Raw genomic sequence first — 16,634 nt, forward strand, 5'->3', positions numbered from 1 at the left:
TCCATCAATATCATGGCGGGGGACACCAAAATGGGCTTCACACATTATACCCATGTGGGGAATCGAACACGGGTTTTCAGCTTTACAAGCGAACGAGATAACCACTGTGCTACCCTCTATCCTAATATTAGAATATCATTATACTTAGTCTATAATTTGTAACTCGTTCAGTCAACGACTTAGTGCGTGGCTTAGTGCGTCAATTACATGCACATACAGACCTCTGAGATATTGCTTGGCAATACATTCATTAATTTTATTCATACCATTTACAGAGATTTAGTGAATTAAAGGCGTATATTTTATCATCCAGAATGCAAAAATATGGCCATATGAAAAGTAAATGAATCGCGCGTATCAATCGTTTCTGAGATTTTCAAGGATTATTTTCTCAATCCCCGTCCCCAAACAAATAACATTTATATCATGTGGGGCAGTTGGGTAGTGCTCGCTCGTCATCCCAGGTAGACTAGGGTTTGATTCCTCAAATGGGTACGGTATATGTGAAGCGAATGTCTGGTGTCTCCCGATATTGCTTGAATATTGCTAATACTGGCGTAAAACCATACTCACTCACTCACTCACTTACTCACTCACCCACCCACTCACTCACTTACTCACTCACTTACTCACTCACTCATAGTAGAACATGTTATCAACTAAACAGTATGTCATATGGCGAGTTTGGACGTGGTGGTTCTCGACAGTCCAATCCAGATTGAACAATACACACTAAAATACATTTCTTGAAATTGGAACACATGCATTACGCTGCAATACGCCGGCTCATGATGCCAACTAGAGGATCAACTTCCCTGTCACAAACGGGTTGTTTTTCACAGTGTTAAGCAACACAAACAGAAACATGTCAAGTCCACGAGCGAACTATGAATGTTTAAAGCCTGAATAATGGAGTGAATAATATAGGACCGATACCGTGGTACTTGTGTTTGTCTCAGACATCTTGATGAGATTACAATTGTCACATCACTGCAGACACTACCTGGACCATAGGCACTTGCCCTTTACAAGCTCCAGGCTTGGATCCTGACGGCACAAGGCCACATAATGCAGTTACCCATCTCTCACAAAACGCCTTGTCATTGATTATGACCTCTGGAACGCTTGTAAATGTAAGTAAATCCTATTTGATAGGCATTTGCTTCCACTGGGAAGGTACAGAGCTTGTTCAGTGTAATCACTTGAACAGGGCAAGCAAAGAAGTGCCACCGTCCCGGTTTTTATCAAATCATGCCTTCAAGTAGACGTGGTCTATTCAATAAGACATTATGGAAACAATTTTCTAAAATCTACACAACCTTTACAAGGCGATTCCTATCGCGGTTTGATTTTCAACTGCACACTTAGCAGTATTAGAACAATATGACCAAGTGTTAGGTAAACTGGGCGTTCCTCGGGGCGCCGCTAATTTCGTTAACGCCAGCTGGCTGAAAATGAAAGCAGGTCATCATGGACGCATCCGAGTGAATGAGTCTACTTATACGCCGTCCACAGGGCTGTTCTACCAACATGGAGTCGGTCTGTAAGTAACAGAACCCGGATAATACAATCCAATGATCCACGACATGAGAATCGATCTACACAGTTGGAATGCGAGGGCATGTGTTAACCAAGTCAGCCAGTCTGACCACCTGATCTCGTTAGTCCGACGCCCCTTACGCAATGCGTGGGTTACTGAAGATCAGTTCCAACCCGGATCTTCACGGGTCGTCTCATCAGAAAACACAATGTAAGCGTATGGAATAAGGTATTTCCGATTTCATTCTCAAGGATAGCTCGATTATCATTGAATATCGATCGATTATCGATAGATTCGGTTAAGACGAGTCTGTGCACGCATCAGTAGCAATAACGTAAATCCAATAAATTGAATCCCATTTTCCTACACTCCAATTAGCCGTAACTGAGTCAATGACCCCATTGTCCCGTGTTATTTGCTACTTTGATGCAAACCAGTATGTCGTCAATATGTCATACCATTTAGTATCAGTGGATCTTTGATTTTGTGTGAATAAGAAATAAAAATGAAGGTGACAAAGCCTATGTGATCATTCTCAGCCGCTTACAATAGCAATTCAATTAAACCACTAAGCCTATATACAAAGAATGTTCCTTTTGTAAATTACTCTCTGACACCAATGAGAGAGCAAGACGTTAATTTAACATCAGCAAACACCCCAAACACCGAACAAATAATAAACCAGATAAATACATACCCTCAAAACCACAAACAATAATAAAAAAAATAATAAATAAAAAAATAATAAAAACATATTAAAAAAGAAGAATAAAAAGCAACAAATACAAAACAAACACAACCAGTCAATAATTATAATATATTTTTACGCAAGTGAACATACAGAATCGTTTTGGACATTTGCTTCTCAGTGATACCCCAAATTTCAACATGTCGTCCACAAGCCTACCGCTAAATTGCGATCACTTTATTGGGAAAACTTTGACTGCCGACATTCATCATTTAGTAAAGTATGCTTGCGTGTAAACTGTATGCGCCAACCAACACATCAATGATATATCTGACAAACTATAAAGAAAAGCCCGTGAATTATGAGGCAGGCTATAGTCAACATGCAAGGATGATTATAATCCAGTTGAGTTTAACTAATAATCATGATTATCATAAACAAGACTTATAGTAATCAGGTTATCGACATGAGCTGTTTACCGAACTTGCGGAAGTCATGTGTGAAAAATGTACCTGATTATAGAGCATCAGTTACGTAATATCTTTGTCCTTAATCCATTAACCTGTGCACGGAATGAATGAAGAACGGTTTAGGCAGATGTACTTGACTGAAAATGATTACATACTCTAAACATTGTCAAGTCTTCGCAGATATCTGATCGCTGTTAGCAGACAGAACGGCCATAGCAATTTGGCTCATTCAGATGGACGAGAACACGTCCTTATACTCTTTTATGAAATACATATTGTATACTTGCAGTCACGAATTATTGAAAGGTGTCTTCCAGTGTAGGAACAACCGAAATATGCATGCAAGAAAATAATGAAATGGCATGGTCTGATGCATGGAAAGTGCTTCACAGATGAACATGGTTATGTATGATAAAGGGAGATATTAATTGTCCATATTAATTGGACAATGAAGCCGCCATCTGGTCGTATACAACAACAATCGCCAATGCAGTTGATTTACATGATTAATTAATTGGTTTGTTCTTTGTCATGCTGTTGTTGATTACATTAATAATTATTTATACATTAATAACATTTCAATTTTCCTCTCAGTATTTTGTTGACAAGCAGTTGCTCAAGAGCCTGGTAATGTATATACCTTAGAAATGTGGCAATATGTTGACAACCAAAGTTTTAGATTCTGATGCTGACGGTCATCTGTTAGCACAGCGGGGAGACTATAAAGGTTGTAATACTAATATGCCTACAGTACTTTCTCTAGGCATGTTATAAAGTAGACACATTACAACTGAACTGAGTGAATGATGATATAGCTGGAAGGGCAGTATGTCAACAGTACGTGGGAAGGAAGCGACCTAACAGTGAAAGACGTAAATGTATTGATACAGGTAACTGAAAAGATTAGCACTTAACCTTGCTCCAAGGTTGTACTGAAGGTGAAGGTCATGTGTGTACAGTAATTCTATTTACAAAGAAGACAGTGCAACACCAGTCTGGTGAAGGGACAACGTGTTATTTCTATTTCTGGTTTTACGACATTATCAGTACCACTATCAATATTACCGTAGACACATGTGCAGGGCTAGTTAGTAGTGAAACAGGTTGTTGTGGTATGCTTTATCTGAATAGGATGCTTAGCTCCTGACCAGCAACATCAACGTCAACGTCAACATCACAATCTGGTGCCTGCTGATAGGGAAGCGGGGACTGATGAATTTGATTAATGTCTAAATAAGACATTATATGTAGAACCGATAAAACAAACATGCGTACATGACATCTGTCACCATGTAGATAAATAGCCTGGTGATGGCTTCAGCGTCGAGGAAGAGAGGTTTTAAAGCATATCTGCACAAATGTCAGTAGCTAAACACTTATATTCTTAGCAGATGGTCACAGCTGACCAGACCCGTGAAGGTCCGGCTAGAATATTGATCTTCGGTAACGGTGTAAATCCAAACCCACTCACTCACAGCAGATCAAATGTTATATACTGTCAGAATATTGATACTGGTTGACGCCGCATTTGTTTTGTCTTATTCGTCTTGATTTTGTTTGTATGTTTGTTGTGAATAATATTCCGTCTGTAAACAATCAGTTGTGGACCAGACAATTGAGTGATCACCGACATGAGCATCGATCTTCGTATAGGGGGATACGATGAAATTTGTCGACGAAGTCAGGACAGCTCTATCCCGTTACTCGCTTCCTACGACAAACATGGGTTATTGAAGACCAATTCTAACCTGGATCTTCTCGGTTTGTCAACTCAACTCCTGCTCACGGGTCGAGGGTTTCACGGCGGGTACAAAGAGAAGGAAGCGAACCATGTCCATTTCCTCCAGATACGGCTATTAGGTCGTGATATAGGTCCCTAAAGATACAGGTAGCTTTATCCACTTTGTGTATGTACTCTAGTCTAAAACTTTATGTGAATATACTTTATCCATGACTTGACTGTTGATTCAAATTCAGCACGTTTAAGTTTTATTTCAACTCAATCCACACTTCATTAGACAGGTTAACAATTACTCAAAGGCGTTGTTCTACTCATCACGTAGTGAACAATGGTGTGGATTCGTTTGTTTGACCTTTTGTCGTTTGCAAGTCTATACCAGTTAAATGGAGCACAGTGTTAAACGATACCTGTTCTCACCTGCTCACAGTATGCAGAACTCATGAAGACCCCGGTTAGAATTGGTCTTCAGTAACCTCGTAAGAGGCGACAGACAGGATCGGGTGGTCAGACACGCCGACGTGGTTGAAACGTCATCGTATCCAAACTGCATAAGTCCATGCTAATGCTAGTGATCACTGAATTGTCGGGTCCAGACTCGATTATTTACAAACCGCTGTTCTAATATTAAAACAGTGTGTGACGAAACAAAAACTAAATCATGCACTCACACTATGCAAAGACCGTCTTACGTTTTCCCTTGTAATGTAAACTGATTGGTGAGTGCAAAAGACGGAATCAGCTACAAAAACGAAATGTTAAACTTGTATCTTAACAGTACTTAAAATAGAAAAATTGATGTGTCAGGTCAGTTGTATTAGCAGGTGATGAGTTAACACAAAACTGTATATCAACAAAAACTGCATCACGTCATTCCGTACCGACGAGCATGATTCCCGTATTTCCACACATTGGGTAAGATCGAACACGCTGGTCTAAACGAGCCCCAGTCACGGCGCTGAAATGACACATAACTTTGTACACAGTCGTGGCCAATCCCTTGGATTGTTCAAAGTCCTTATCTGAATAATTCCATTCTATCGCAAACCGATTGATCCTTTCGTGAATTACTGTGAAATGATAGCAAGTTGCCCATAAATATTTTAAAAACAAATCTCTTTTTCATACAAATCTATCCTATATATTGATAATAAACGTTTCATCTTCAAATTCATTTCGTCCAATCTCGTCGAGAGCAAATAGTCTCAGCTGCATCCGTAATGAAATAATTTCATCTTCACCACCAGCGGTTTATTTACTGTTAATTACGAAATCATTGTGAAATCCATCAATCTTCAATATCTTGCTTGATTTCGTCAACGCATAAAGAACAATGTACACAAAAGAGATGATAAGCTCAGACACTCTCAGCCAGACATTTTAGGCTATTGTAAATCTCACCGTATTCGTTTGATACAAATGAGCAAACACTAGAAAGGTATATAGAAATTGGCAGTATGCAATACGAACTTATATCCATCCAATGCTACACCGAAATTGATTTTCAGGTTACATATTATGTTTTATTTGTATTTGGTATTATTATTGGTTTTTGGGGGGCGGGGTGATGTAAGCGTGCAATGTCGAGGTCAAGGACACAGTGCAAAGAGGTGCTGCTGCCCTGTAGTCTGATATGACGCTATTGGCTGGACATAGTTGCCTCCTATATCTGCGTCAGGATCAGGTTACTATGGAATTTAAGCCCTGATTCATCCCGATAACGGTGTACATAACTGAGGTTGGACCACACAATCCAGTGATTTACGTGCTGATTCACATGAGTCATATGATGATTCACATGACGATTATTATTATTATCATGATCCTAGCTCTGCGCAGCATCCACTGATGTATATCTCAGACGTGTATAACTGGCGGGCTCAGACAAAGTGACAACATATCAGCGAAAAAAGTTGACTAAGAATAGATTTTAAGGCAAATCATGGATCAAAACCATAGCACTTTGCTATGCCGCGGGCTAAAACTATTCAATGCCACGAAAGACCACCATGAACAGGTTCCCCCATGCCCAGCCTCTGAGAAAGGAATACCAATCACTATAAGGCCGATATGAATGTACAGTTCTGTTATACTAGGTAAGTATCTACTGTGAGTGAGACGAGAGAGAGAGAGAGAGAGAGAGAGAGAGAGAGTCTCAAGAGATGAGAATTGTCCGCATTTACAGTTTTAGACAGCCTTCGCCTTATAAGAACGGGTGTGTCATTATAATCTATGAATATTCAGTATGTTTTGTCTGTACAAAGACCTGTCTAAGGATAAAGGGCATTGACTTTATGAATAATAACTCTTTACCTCATCAATCACCGGTAAGTGGAAATGTGTTTACTTTCAGAATTAACCATCCGCGTCGTCACCATCATCACCATACCTGTAGACTTTTTCTAATTCATGTAAAGCTGATCCTGAAACGCTTACAATAGCAAATTCGCTGAAACACCCCGTGATCAATTGCACTATCTTTGGGTTAAATCGACAATCATCTGAACTCTTTCCACTGGATCAACAGCATAAATATACGCTACCCAAAAGGAATTCATTTTAACAAAGAGAACAGGTACTTATTATTCAAATCCAAACTACAATTATGATCCAGCACCCCTAATTATCTTACCAGTAACTCGCAAAGTCGAGTCGCTCGCCTCTTCTCATTTCAGTACTCAGTATGTTTAAATAGACGCTCCTTAGCATAGTCAAGTATCACTCTAAGCGCCGATTCGTCCCTCTCTCCGTGCAAATGTAAAGTGCCCTATGCTGAAACCAAGTTTCTCTTTACGATGAAACCTCCCACCAAATCCCTCTGACTATAGAATGACTGGCATCGATCGTTCCGCAGCAGCCGAGCGCCGGCTGTTGAGCCTTATTCTCTTGTACAGAGTTGGACTATCAAGACTGTTCCTAATTTGCCTTATCCCGATCGGCTCACATCAGTGGAATTTACAACTTCCCTTTACTTGGAATTAATGGATTCTCATTCGGAGCTTACTAATGTTGGCAATGTTTGGGCTGAAGGTATGTAAACACAATGGACAATACAGTCCAACTAAAAGCTTTTCTTGAGCTGGGATAGTGACTTATGCCACGTACATTACCTGCATTACTCTTTAAGGAGTTTCAAATAAGGTTTATCATCTCTTGTGCATATAAACTGTGTATTTACTTTCTCTTTGAAATACATGGGTAGGAATTACGCATGCTTGGTGTACACGCTGAAAGGTATGGTTGAACTTCTTGTAAAGTGACGCTCGCATTGTCTTCATGCAACTAAGAACATTGTTGATGTTGTGAATGCAAGAAATATTGTTATCCGTTTCTCCATTGTTTGTATAATAACTGTGCAGAGTTATAACCAGTTCAACAATATCAAGCTTTTCAGTTTCAATAAAGAATTCACATCATATGGCTGTAACAGAAAATTTGTTAGTAACATTTATTATTTTAACATTCTTTTTCATGAAAGAAACATCAACGCTTAAACAATTTGTTCATACGCATAGTCTACAAAGCCCTGTTGGAATGAATTTATTTGTAAATGCTCAATTCTTTTTATAAAAGCATATAGCTATTCTCAGTGCTATGAATCTGGGGATGGGATTTCCACCCACACTGTGACTGTTGTATATAGTAATATCATAATCAGATGGTATTATGGTGTCTAATGTTCAATAGATGTTTGTCGTACAAATATGAAAGAGTTCTAAATAAAATCTGTATGAGAAAAACGTGATGGTGGAAGGTTGTACCATGGATAAAGGAGCTACGAGCACCTGCTCCCTCAGCTGTAGATGTCATCTACGACATAGAACATGAACTCGTAGGTCAGACAGCCATCTGCGTCCAAGAATCGCCAAGCATTGATCACATCTTGCAGAGCTCATTATCGACTCATGAGGATAATAATTAGCGTCTGACATTAACCCAGGGCGGGAGCTATCGCCAAGCGTATTGATATGCATGTACTATATAACACGGTTTTTTCTTCCTGTTGCTTTCATGAATAAGTCGACATATATTGAATAGACAATTTGCGCTGGAATGGTGGTTACAGTTATGCATGTGCGTCCATTGTTGTTGACGCTGTCCTTGGTGTTAAGAGAACAGTTGTGTATACAGACAACCATCACCTGTTACCGCTCATGAATAGAACCAAATGAGATTCATTCTGTTTCTAATTCACCTCCGTGGTTGCATGAACAGACATGCTCGGTTGGGTGAATATCTACAGAAGACATTCGAACTTTTTTTGTGATGTAAATATGAATACCCATAAAAATGTGAAAGTCCTTTATGACCCAGAATATGTGTAACTTCTTTGATATTACTAGACAACCTATTTAAACACATCACCAAACATACTTTAGTGTGAAATGGTACATTTCTAGTAACAACTTGCGGTAAACCGTGTCAATGTTTGAACCTAAACATGTTAGAAAATACGGAAAATGATTTGTGTCTGTTCAATGTGTGATAGTCAGTAATGAAATGCTGTATATAGTATCATGTAATTCTCGCTACTGTACGAGATGGTTTCGTCACCAATACCTTGTAGCCCTATGGAATGCGTGTTATAGTATTATGGTGTGTTGTGTTGTGTTGTGTTGTGTTGTGTCAGTAACATTTCCACCATAACCGTGATAAGTTACTCAACAGGAAGATTAGAAAATGAAAAAAATATCTGCCTTCCACGGAACCGAAAACTAAAATTACTGTAGCCAAGGGACATAATTATATAGAGAGTATCACGACCTGTATCCCTCAGCTTCTGTAACCCCGAGGTACTAACCATGACGATCACCATATCATATCGAACATCTGGTATTGAGGATCAAACGAAATTAATTAAAAACTCTGCCACCATTGCTGGGACGCCCTAGATTGGAGACGCGGGCATGTAGGCTTCAATATAATGGAACGGTGTATGGCAACAACGGAATGAAACTTCTGATCGTAAACGATATTGCAAGGTACAGAGACAATAGCCAGCAACGAACAGCTTAATCTTCAGGATATGTGGCAGTTAAGCAGTTTCTTTTTAAAGAATTCTTAATGCAATTTGTCGCACTCTGATCGTGATTAAACCAGATTCGACTACCCCCTGATGAATTGACACCACGACTAGTTTTTGTCGGAGTTTGGGTGGGATTTCATAATAATCACTCTCGAAAGTCAGGCGGTAGAGGCCTCTAACATGAATTGATGAATGCTAGTAAAACAACAACATCTATTCATGCGAATTACAATGACCATTGACTTTAAAGGAATTACAAAATATATCGAGGTCAATCCGTATTCATTTACAATATGCTCAGTGAAGCATTCTTCATTTCATGTGATTACATTGTTACTGATTACATAGATTAGATGGATTACAGTACGAGTGATTTATTTGTATTTGGAAACAAGGTTACAATATGCTTATTTCGTTTGAGACTCTTTGTATCCTGAAAGTGCCAAATATGACAATCATTCGTTTTTCTTTGTTAATGATTTACAACCAACTCTAAATAACAAAATATTCACGAACTGTTTGTTTCTAACGTCGACAGTATATTTAAAGGGATGTATGCTTTGGAAAATTTGTAGTCGTAGCAAGCTTTAGTTGCAGACTTGTGGTTAATGCGTTCTCTAGCCACGATCAAGAGCCGGGTTCGATTCCCAACATACACACAATATGTGAAGACAATTTCTGGTGTTCGCTGCAGTGATATTGTTGATATATTGATAAAAGCGGCGCAAACCATACTCACTCATTTGCAGATTTCACGTACAGCTTGCGGAATAATATCCAACCCAATTTTTAAAGGGGATATTCCGAGTGTCTACAGTTTACGGTATATTAATGTTTTAGGAAAATTCTGGTCACAGAACTTATACGATGACGAGAAAACATGACATTCATTTGAGCGTCTCCTTTGTTCAGTCGACAAATCGTCTGCTAGCAGAGCAGTAGATTGTTAGTTCGATCCCCGCAGCGTCATACCAACGGAGGATACACGTGATAGGTATTCGTACCCTTCCTGGTGGTCCATTAAAGGGGTGGAATGGAATAACGACAGGACGGTAGAGGGTAGTATTCCTGAGTGGAGTGTCCATGTTAACCTGCAGCATGTATCCACTATAAATGCCCCAGCGGACGTCTGGCAACAGCAGCAAGGCGAAGACACACACATACGTACTCATACGCACAATCACACACATATGCACACACAGCCGTTCTATCCTCACCTCACTTCATCTCTTATGCGACACTGTCTACAGGATTTCATAAGAATTTGTTTTGAATGGATTGTCTTGTACCGCGGCATTCAGCAATATTTCAGCTATATGGGCGGTCTGTAAATAATCAAGTCTGGAAGACAATCCAGTGATCAACAGCATGAGCATCGATCTACGCAATGGGGATACGGTGACATGATTGTGTCTAACACGTCAGTGAACCTAACAATCCAGTCCCGTTAGTTTCTGAATTCCTAGATTTTCCTAGCCCCCAGTGCTACACCAAGTACCATTAACACTAACTTACGGCTATCTTAGCGCTAAGAGAGCTTTGAAAATCTAGGCCAAATTCTACCCGGGTAACTTTAGCAAGAGAATCGAGCTTTGAGTAGATTCGATCATATCCTCGCCAGTTAGTTGCCTTTAGAACATGTATGCGGCAGGGCACATGTTACAAAGTATTAATACATCACCAGCCTGTCAAATAAATCGTACAGAACGAAGTTCGATACCTACTCTTACCCTGTGCAACACCTGTTGCCAAATTGTCGCGGTCTTCTGTCCGCACACACTCATTTGGACCCAGTCTGTGTCATATAACCTGAAATACAGTTGCCCGTTCATTGTCCAGTCGCACAGGGGCGGTGGGGTAGCTCAGTAGTTAAAGCATTCGCTCGTCACGCCGAAGACCCGGGTTCAAAATGACACGTTTCTCTGTGCATGTGAATAAACTGCTGGTCCAAACAAAGGTTCATCAATGTTGTTTAGCGCTTAACTCAACTGAAATATTCCAGCTGCATGCCTGCTGTCTGTAAAGTAACAGTCTTTGCCAGACAACCCCGTGATCAGCATCATGAACATCGATCTGAGCTATTGGGGGACAATGACATGTGTCAACCAAGCCGGACCACTCGGCCCCGTTAGTCTTGCGACAAATATGGGTTGCTGAAGATCAAATGTAACTGGGGCTTTCATGAGTAACTTTTAATAATTGCTTTTGATGAACGAATTACGATTGGTCAAGTGTTAAAACCGTCGCCTCTTGGGAGGTCATGGAACATCGTTTGTGTCGAATACACCACTATCCAGAGACCAGTTCATGCTGCTTTCACATCTACCATTCATGCAACGCGGGGGTCTCTTAAATTATTTTCTGTCCGGCTGTTGAGTGTCATGTGGTTAATAACGAGTTTTTTTAGATTACGTTTTTATACGTATATGTTAACTTGTATACGAAGACCGAGGTAAAGAATACCTGTTTACAAACTAATGGCTCTGTGAAAAAAACAAACAAGACCTCCTCAAAAGCAAATATTGGAAGATGTTCTCAAAATAAACAGTATTGTCTTTGAAGAGGAGATAAATAAGCCATTCCAACGATCTGAAGACGCCTGTAAGTGTAAAAACAGACAGAAATTGCCAACACTTTGCCTCCCGAGTTAACCCGCGACCATGGAAGTGGTGGTGCGTAGTGAGCTATAGAGATATATGTCAGTCGTTTAGGAACTTGAGGCTCCGTAACTGTGGAAACAGCCCTTGATGCGGAGAGAGCAGGGTGATGGAGAGGCGATATATAAACCTCCCTTGTTCGTAAACTGGGAGGGAGAGACTATGAAATTTGTGCGGTTGACTGAGACGCGAGGGGATGAAATAAGCGTGATGTCGTAATGATAGATAAGATTATTAAACTGTTTGGAGACTTCAAGTCAGTGTTCATCTTCATTAAATCCGAGTAAATGGCGCGATAAGCATGTCTTCCAATGCAGGGTCGGTCGCGACACACATGAATATGGTAATTGACTTTTCCCAAACCTTAGGGCAACTTATTTCTGTATGTGCCTGCATTTAACTGTGATGGAAGTTGTGTTTGGTGTGTCTGAAAGTAACGGCGTAGTGTACCGAGGTGAGCAGGAACGAGTATTGCCAAGCGGCAAATTAAAGTTCTTATTTCCTTAGATGAGCGGGATTGATGGTAGTCGTGGGGGTAATAGTTTCAATCTTGATTTGTTGGTCTGGACGTCTTAAAGAAGCTCCAGGTTTCATTCTCAATTCGAGGTGTCGTTCCAGTTACAGTGACTGTCTGATTGAATCTTTTCAGCTTCCAGTGTCTCAACCATTACATTGCCAATTACTTAGGTTTCGTACCCCTCGAGAAGGTAGGGTAGCCTAGAGGATTAAGCATTCACTTATCACGTAACAAGTCCGAGTTCGATTCCCCACTTGGATTGCCTATGTGAAAACAATCTCCGGTGTCCCCTGCCGTGATATTGCTGGAATAATGCTAAAGCGGCGTAAAACTAAACTCACTCACTCGTCCCGGTAAACTCCAGGTCGCCTGTGTTAAAAGACATCATGGTGACCATCGAAATACGATGATACATGCTCAAGTAGCTAGTCAAGTCCAGACTCCAGTATGTACAGACCGTTATACAGATCTAGTATTCTTTGTACGGCTTCAAATAACAAACAGGTTCAGTCTGCGTCTCTTGTCACTGCATATTGTATTGCATAAGCAGAATGCAAGTATTGATTTTGCATCAGCTGTGTCAAGAGTGTCTGTAATTATTGTCCGTGTCGCTACCCATGAGCTGATATGTCAGTGTATGAATGATAACACGGTTTTTGTTTATTAATGAATAACACATTCACTAGCGTTTTTACGTGAAAATGTATTTCATTGTTCTTTACCAAATATGCTATCAGTTCATCAGCTAATATCGTGTGAGTTCCTTACTTAATATTGTGTCAGTAGTGTCGTTTCAGTTCATTACTTAGTATCGTGTCAGTTCATTACCTAATATCGTGACACATGATTACTAGATAATGTCGCTTCATTATCAAATAATGTGTCAGCTCGTTACTAAGTTTCGAATCAGTTCTTTGCTGTATAATGTGCCAGTTTAGCACTAAATAACGTGTCAGTTCATCAATCAATCATACGTATGTGACTACTAGTTGACATATGTGACAATTCATTTCTTGATAACACCCTCACTCGTTCAATACTAAGTAATTCAGATTCAGTTCGCCACCAAGGCACGTCTTAGTTTATCTTGACATACCACGTGTTATTAAATAACATGTCAGTTCATCACGGGATAACATTTCCTATAGATCATTACTGTATAGCATGTGTGTCGGTTCGCAACTGAATAGCAAAAGTAGTTTATTTCTAAGTTAACTATGAGTTAACTAAATTGTTGCTAAATCGAGGAAAATGGTGGCCTAACTGCCTCAGGGGACGCCATACAATGCCTTACAATGCCTGGACATGGAATTAATCTTTGACCCGGGGTTCGAATCCGTCAATTTCTGGATGTGTCAGCAGCAAAATCGTGCACGGGTGTTTCACAACAACGACTTATAATAATATATAATGACAGGAACACTGGTAAAATCAGCGTGAAACGAATCCCATGCATCGCCAAACAGCATATACCAGGTCATCACTAAATGTCGTACATCTTAATTTATTCTGACTTCCAAATTGCCAGTTCATTACTGGCATTCGTGTCAGTTCATTACCATCTCATTTTTCATTTCTGATTGTCTGTGTGTCTGCGCTCTGCTGAACCCAAAGCATTTCATGTCATCTGGACGAAGAAGTGTCGAGTTAGCACCGGCGTCGTCTTTGTACCGCGTAGAGTTGCCTCCCCTAGGTGAGAAAGAAACCTTTGATCGTGAGTTCCAATCCCATGTTGGTTCTGATTATCTTCTGTTCAAAGGAGCGATATGCCTATTTCAATCTCTCGCTGTTTTTTTTTTTTTTTGTTCTGCCAATAAATTATCATGAGTTTGCCTCGGGTCTAAACCTGCCACGTGTGTCGAGACAGGTTTGTATAGCTGTCAGGTTGTGGTGTCAGGTCATTGTGTTGTGTTACAGCAATGCCATCAGATAGGTGCCATTCTACAACCTCCGCACCACAACTGCCATAAGCTATTATCACCTCGTAGGAAGTTTTGTACATGCAAGCAAGTCGTATCATGTCACTACCAGCGGGTTACAAGCAAGTCGTATCATGTCACTACCAGCGGGTTACAAGCAAGTCATATCATGTCACTACCAGCGGGTTACAAGCAAGTCATATCATGTCACTACCAGCGGGTTACAAGCAAGTCATATCATGTCACTACCAGCGGGTTACAAGCAAGTCGTATCATGTCACTACCAGCGGGTTACAAGCAAGTCATATCATGTCACTACCAGCGGGTTACAAGCAAGTCATATCATGTCACTACCAGCGGGTTACAAGCAAGTTGTGTTAGACTAATAGTATCAGTTTGTGTAGATCAATGCTGTCAGTTTGTGTCTAACAATATTATCAGTCTGTACCAGATCAATACATTTAGCTGCAGTGTATGTCAGTCCAATATTATCAGTTTGTGTCAGATCTATACTATCAGTTTGTGTTAGACCAATACTATCAGTTTGTATCCGACCAATACAGCCTGTCTGCTCCAGAACAACACTTTTAGCTGCAGTGTATGTCGGATCAGTTTGTGTTAGACAAATACCATCAGTTTGTGTTAGACAAATACTATCAGGTTGTGTTAGACAATACTATCAATTTGTGTTAGACAAATACAAATACTATCAGTTTGTGTTAGACCAATACTATCAGTTCGTGTTAGACCAATACTATCAGGTTATGTTAGACCAATACTTTCAGTTTGTGTTAGACCAATACTATCAGTTTGTGTTAGACAAATACAAATACTATCACTTTGTGTTAGACCAATACTATCAGTTTGTGTTAGACCAACACTATCAGTTTGTGTTAGACCAACACTATCAGTTTGTGTTAGACCAATGCTATCAGTTTGTGTCTGGTCTTTCCCATCAGCTTATTGATAGGTCATTACGTCATCACCTAATTAGTTTTTCCCGGTCAGTATTATTAGTCGTCGGAGCCCCATGTGAAGATCCAGCTTAGAATACGTCTTCAGCAAATCAAGCTTGCCGTACGAGGTGAGCATAGGGATCGACTGCCTATAATCGCAGCGATACTTGATTTACGCCACCGCATTACAAATAGGTGAAGGGCGTTGGAGAAGCGTGGTGTTTAAAGCGTTCGCTCATCACGACAATCACCCGGGTTCGATTCCCTACCTTGGTACAGTGTGTGGGAGCCCATTTCTGGTGTTCCCCGCTGTGATATTCCTGGAATATTGTTAAAAGCGGCGTAAAACCATACACACTCCCAAAACAATGGAAACTAGAGCGATGACACAATATATTCTACCCATCAAAAGTTTAGACTCACTTAAAACTTTCACTGTATATAATGTGTATATATTCATATGGTGATAGTGAAGATGAATTTCGCCCCTAACTTTGGGGAACCAACTGCAAATCGTATGCATAAGAATTACACGAGGATCATTCATCAACTCTGCCGAAAAGCATGTGCAAATACTGTGCATGTTTCGCCATTTTTCGAGGATTTTCATTGTTTATTGAACTCATGACAATGATGTTTTACGAATTTATTTTACAATACATGAGTCCATGCGTAAACAGTACTTTTAAACAATATGAACTATTTTGAAAAATCTGCTTTAGAACAACTGACTGAAATAAATGGCGACATCAACACCTGTGAGTAAGTGGATGAGTGAGTTTAGTTTTACTCAGCACTATTCCAGTTGTATGGTTCAGAAAATGAAGTCTGGATCACAGTCCAGTGATCAACAGCATGAGCATCGATCTACGCAAGTGGGAACTGATGACATGTGTCAGCCAAGTCAGCGAGACTGACCACCCCATCCCGTTAGTCGCCTCTCACGACAAGCAAGGGTTACCGAAGATCAAGTCCCTCACGGATCTTCACGGATCACACTGATGAGTCTAAACATGGGTAGTATTTTCTCAGTTCAGTCTTCTTATACCATGCCATACCAAACATAACTGGGCACCGATGGTAATGATAGAGCCCTCCACCATAAACCTGCTGATGTAAGTGA

The 16,634-nt window shown here is 40.2% G+C and overlaps 1 protein-coding gene across 2 annotated transcripts in view; it reads left to right on the top strand.

The window, feature by feature from the left end:
* LOC137268613 (orexin receptor type 2-like) overlaps window positions 1-16,634 on the top strand; it is a 38,413-nt gene that overhangs the window by 4,131 nt on the left and 17,648 nt on the right. The window contains exon 1 of one of the 2 annotated variants that reach the window (XM_067803187.1): window positions 7,208-7,466. The exons of the other annotated variant lie outside the window; for it this stretch is intronic. The gene's annotated coding sequence lies outside the window, so the exon portion shown is untranslated. Of the gene's footprint in view, window positions 1-7,207; window positions 7,467-16,634 lie in introns of those variants that run through there. 2 annotated transcript variants of the gene reach the window in all.

The sequence above is a fragment of the Haliotis asinina genome, chromosome 16, assembly GCF_037392515.1.
Source record: "Haliotis asinina isolate JCU_RB_2024 chromosome 16, JCU_Hal_asi_v2, whole genome shotgun sequence".
Classification (NCBI taxonomy): Eukaryota; Metazoa; Mollusca; class Gastropoda; order Lepetellida; family Haliotidae; genus Haliotis; species Haliotis asinina.